The sequence below is a fragment of the Astatotilapia calliptera genome, chromosome 18 (assembly GCF_964374335.1).
Source record: "Astatotilapia calliptera chromosome 18, fAstCal68.1, whole genome shotgun sequence".
Classification (NCBI taxonomy): domain Eukaryota; kingdom Metazoa; phylum Chordata; class Actinopteri; order Cichliformes; family Cichlidae; genus Astatotilapia; species Astatotilapia calliptera.
Window position 1 is genome coordinate 34,474,115 of NC_137439.1, and position 6,000 is coordinate 34,480,114.

A 6,000-nucleotide genomic window follows, 5' to 3' on the forward strand; every position below is an offset into this window, starting at 1 on the left:
CGGTGCCAAGGTTGCAACATCTAATCTTGGACACTTTTAAACCTGACCCTTCCTGGCCGCCAGAGATTCTACGCGGCGCGGAGAACAACAAAGGACGGGCCGCTCATCCGAGGCGCAGAACAAAGAAGCGCCGGGGAAAACGCGCTGGTATTAGGAACAGACTGAGACAGCAGGCGCATCGCGCACCACTGCCCAGTATCCTACTGGCCAATGTACAATCCATGGAGAACAAGCTCGATGACCTAAGAGCAAGGGTCACCTTCCAACGTGACATGAGGGACTGCAACATTCTGTGCTTCACGGAGACATGGCTGACCCCCACCGTGCCGGACCAGGCCGTAACTCCGTCGGATTCATTCTTTGTGCTCCGCGCGGACAGAACGGCAGAGTCAAACAAAACCAAAGGTGGAGGAGTGTGTTTCATGGTAAACAGAAAGTGGTGTGATGCCAGGAGCATTTCTACTCTCTCCAGCGGCTGCTCGCCACATCTGGAGTTCCTGAGCATTAAGTGCCGCCCTTTCTATCTGCCCCGTGAGTTCACCTCAGTCATCGCCACGGCGGTCTACATCCCACCCCAAGCGGACACAGGTATGGCTTTGTCCGAATTACATGATGTGCTGAGCTCGCTTCAAAACAAGGACCCGGGCGCAGCCCTCATTGTAGCAGGAGACTTTAACAAAGCGAACCTCAGACAAGTCATGCCAAACTTTTACCAGCATGTCTCGTGTCCAACGAGAGGGGATCGGATTTTGGATCACTGCTACACGCCATACAAGCAGGGCTACAAAGCTGTCTCACACCCGGCTTTTGGGAAGTCTGACCACAACGCCATCTTCCTCATTCCCCAGTATAAACAAAGCATACGGAGGGAAGACGTGACCACGAGGGAAGTAAAACGGTGGACTGCCCAATCAGAAGCTACGCTACAGGACGCACTCAACGACGTAGACTGGGACATGTTCAGAGCATGCGCAGTCAACATCAACGAGTTTACGGAAGTAGCAGTATGCTTCGTCAATATGCTAGCGGAGGAGATTATCCCCACTGCGAGAGTCACCACATTCCCAAACCAGAAACCGTGGATGGACAGATCGATCCGCACTGCAGTAAACGCCAGGACCGCCTCCTACAACGCGGGTCTCGCCACTGGCGATATGAGCGCCTACAAAGCGGCCTCATACGGCGTGCGGCGTGCGGTGAGTCAGGCGGCTAATGCTATCTACCGCCTGACTACCGAGGACAGTGACGTCATCAGCGAAAGACCGGTGACCAGCATCGCGGAGCATGACGTCCGAGCGGCACTGAGGAGAGTGAACACAAGGAAAGCGGCGGGGCCAGACGGCATCACCGGCCGTCTGCTGCGCTGCTGTGCTGACCAGCTAGCAGGTATGTTCACTTACATCTTCAACGAGTCCCTGGCGAAGTCTGTGGTCCCCACATGCTTCAAAAGATCCACCATCATCCCTGTGCCCAAGAACAGCAAACCCTCATCCCTGAACGATTACCGGCCAGTTGCACTGACCTCGGTAGTAATGAAGGTGTTTGAGAGGCTGCTGAAGAACATCATCTCCTCCTCCATCCCAGACACCACAGATCCGCTGCAGTTCGCCTACAGATCCAACAGATCCACAGAGGATGCCATCGCCCACGTCCTACACACCACTCTCAGCCACGTGGACAAGAAACAGGGTAACTATGTGCGAATGCTGTTTGTTGATTACAGTTCAGCGTTTAATACAATAGTGCCCTGCAGACTGTTCACAAAGCTGAGGCATCTGGGACTTAACAGGCGTCTGTGTGCATGGGTGTTGGACTTCCTCACTGGCAGAACTCAGGTGGTGAGGGTGGGCAGGTGCTTCTCCAACAGCATCACCATCAACACAGGAGCACCTCAGGGATGTGTCCTCTCGCCACTGCTCTACTCCCTCTACACTTCAGACTGTGTGGCCACCCATGGCTCCAACATCATTGTGAAGTTTGCTGACGACACAGTGGTGTTGGGTGCCATCTCCAACAAAGATGAGGCGGCCTACATGGATGAAGTGAAGAATCTGGCATCGTGGTGCCAGGACAACCACCTCCAGCTGAACGTCAGCAAGACCAAGGAGCTGGTGGTGGACTTCAGAAGGGGTCAGCACAGAGACTACAAGCCCATTATCATCAATGGAGCTCCAGTGGAGAGGGTGCAGTCCTTCAAGTATCTTGGTGTCCACATCTCCTCAGACCTGACATGGGCTGCCCACATTCAGGTCCAGACCAAAAAGGCTAGGCAGCGCCTGTATCACCTACGACAACTGAGGAAGTTCAGGGTCTCTCCAAAGATCCTCAGGATTTTCTATACAGGCGCTGTGGAGAGCATCCTCACACAGAACATGACATCGTGGTTCGGGAACAGCTGTGTGAAGGACCAAAAAGCTCTCCAGAGAGTGATCCGTACAGCAGAACGCTGCTGCAGGATTGCTCTCCCCCCGCTTCAGGACACCTACACCAGGAGATGCCGGACTAGAGCAGCGCAGATACTGAAGGACCCGTCCCATCCTGGCAACAAACTGTTCCAACTTCTGCAATCTGGTAGAAGGTTCCGCATCTTCCGGGCAAGGACAGAGAGACTCAAGAGGAGCTTCTATCCCCAAGCCATCCGTGCCCTAAACACACACACCCGCCCTCTCACATCATCTATAATTGACTGAGACAGGACTCTTCCAGACACTAAACCAAGGCACAATGTACATTTCAATTCCTTTAATTTTAAATATGTTTATATTGTCTATCCTGTAAAATAGTCAGATGTCTATTCATATTAATGTACAGAATTCACCTGCTTGCTGCTACTACTGCACATTCACCCAGTGTATATACTATATGTATATATATATAATGTTCTTCCTCTACACCTCCCCCCCCCCCCCCCCCCCCCCCAGCGTGTCAGGCTACATTTCACTGTGTGTTATACTTGTATAACTATGCATGTGACAAATAAAGAACCTCGAACCTAATGAACGCATTGAGGAGGCAGTTAAGACTCTTTTTGAGTTTCCTGAACAGGACTGGAGAGGCCCATTTGAGATAGCGGCATCCGGTATCATGGTCCTGATTACACCCCCATCTGCCTCTGGATCAAGGACTTCCTGACAAATAGACCACAGTCTGTCAGACTCGGCCCCCACCGGTCCAGCACCATCACACTCAGCACCAGGTCTCCACAAGGATGTGTTTTGAGTCCCCTCCTGTTTACGCTCTACACATCCGACTGCTCCCCTACCCATCTCTCAAACACCATCATAAAGTTCGCGGATGACACCACAGTGGTTGGATTCATCGCAAGGGGGATGAGTCGGACTACAGAGATGAGGTCAACAGACTGACTGAGTGGTGTTCAGTTAACAACCTCCAACTGAACACCACGAAACGAAAGAACTTATCTTGGACTTCAGGAAGGGCAGAGCAGACCCGGCCCCACTCTACATCCACGGGAATTGTGTGGAGAGGGTACACTCCATGAGGTTTCTGGGCGTGCACATCTCTGATGACCTCTCCTGGACTGCAAATACCACGGCGGTGGTTAAAAAGGCCCAGCAGCGTCTCCACTTTCTGAGAGTGCTCAGGAGGAACAACCTGGAGGAGAGGCTGCTGGTGACATTTTACAGAGCCACCATAGAGAGCATCCTAACGTACGGCATAACAACATGGTATGCAGGGTGCTCAGCTGCGGACAGGAAAGTACTGCAGAGGGTCATCAACACAGCCCAGAAGATCACTGGCTGCTCTCTGCCCAGCCTGGAGGTCACTGCAAACTCTCGGTACCTCAGCAGAGCTGGCAATATCATCAAGGACCACTCTCACCCCAGCAACCAACTGTTTGAACTATTACCGTCAGGCCGACGGTACAGGTCACATAAAACCAGGACAAACAGATTCAGGGATAGCTTCTTTCCCAGAGCTACCACCGTAGTAAATAAGCACAAAAACAATTGAACCTATTCCATACCGTCACTGTCATTATATTATGCTGCTATTCATACTGTCATTATATTAATGCTGCTATCCTGTATATATTGTACATACTATTGTTTGAGTACTTACGATTGTTTTTTTTGTACTTTTTATATTTTACATTTATATTTATTATTGAAACTTGCACCAAGGGAGTGGCACTCCAATTTCGTTGTACTCTGTACAATGACAATAAAGGCTATTCTATTCTATTCTATTCTATTCTATTCTATTCTATTCTATTCTATTCTATGACTTCTGAACCTGAATGTTGTACTGATGCAAACAATAACTGTCTTGTTCTAGAGTTGTTTATCCCTGGTACAGCAAGCTTTGAGCAGACAATGTCTGAATCTGGTACTACGATCAACAGTCCCAATGTTGCCGTTGATGAAAATGTGTCTGTATCCGCCAACACTAACCTAGCACCCAGCTCTACAGGGGTTTTTAGCGCAGTACAGGACGGATTGTCTGTAACGTGCAACACTGTGATAACTAACCCACCATTATTTGCAGCCACCAACCGTTGTACTTCTGTACTGTGTCTTCCTACCAAATCAAAGGGTTTTTCTGAGTTAACTAGTGATGAGGACGTTAAGTCTCACACAGTGAACCTGCAGTCGGTGGGTTTTTCTGAAATAATGAAAGATGCTGGGAGTAAAGGTTCAGACTCAAAGTATTCTGTATCATATGACTTTTGATTTAATGTGTTGAAATCATCAGCGAGCAGTCCTAGTTGTATGTGTGATCAAGAATTAAATCCTGTTACCTCAGACAATTTAACAATTACCAAGCCACCTCATGCCAGGTTTGAAACTTTGCTTAAACCATTTTCTAAGTCTGAAGAGAGACTGTCTAGCTTTCCTCAAGGAGCAACTAAAGACTGTTTGAACTGTGCTGAAGTCTCTGAAGAGTTAAGATCTAATTTTGTTGTTGCCCCTCTGCTAGCACCCCTTGAATTGCATGTTCAGGACTCTGGGTGCACTTCCAAGGCGGCTGTGGCACTGCTTGACCTTATACCCGCATCTGATTCCCAGGTGGGGGCAGCAGCTGTCCAGTCAGCACCCGTCCTAGTTTTGTCCCAGACTCCTCTTATAACGGAGGTGAGTGACTGTGCTTTTTCATCCCATGAGCCTGATATAGTGGAGTGTACTGGGTTGCCCTTTTGTGAGCCCAGCTACGAAGAAACTGGTGCCAAAGACTGCTCTACCATTAACTTACTTAAACCCCCACGGACTGCCATTTGGCTTTTTCTACCTTTAAAACCCGGGAGAGCAGCCAAATGGCTTTTAGCTAAGCTTTAGCTTCAGCCAAGTGGAAGCTAAATTGGCTAGTCATTCATATGTATATTAGGTCGTTATCTGGGAATTCTGGAGGGAGGGGAGTGGGGGTGTGTGATTGAGGGCGTGGGGGAGCTGCTAAAAGCTGTGCACTTCCTTTTGTGTTTCATCTTGATGCATTCTCAATCATCCAGGGAAATAAATCTCCAAAAGTCACCAACTTGGAGTGTTTCAGTTTGCCATCTTAGGGAGAAATCAACACACATGGGTGTATGTCCTTTGTTGCTGAGATTTATTGATAAAAACAGTACAAAAACCAACCATTTGTACACATATTTACGGGCTTTGTGCCTTCAGAACTGCCTTAATTTTCAGCAAGATGATGGAAAGATTCCTTAGACTTTGACATGATAGCATTACACAGTTGCAGTAGATTTGTCAGCGAATATCCATGATGCACATTTCCCATCTAAGGTGCTCTACTGGATTGAGATCTGGTGACTGTGGAGTCCATTTGAGTACTGTGAACAAGGAATGGGAATGGATAAGAATTTAGTAATTCTGATTCTATTATTGATATCACTTACTGATTCGATTCCTCATTGATTCACTTTGACAATGACCACCATTGCTAAGCTGCATACGAAAGACATTACATTGATACAATGTTGTTGCATGTTTGTTGTGATCAGTGTTCGGATCTCTACTCAGAAAAAGTAATTATTAC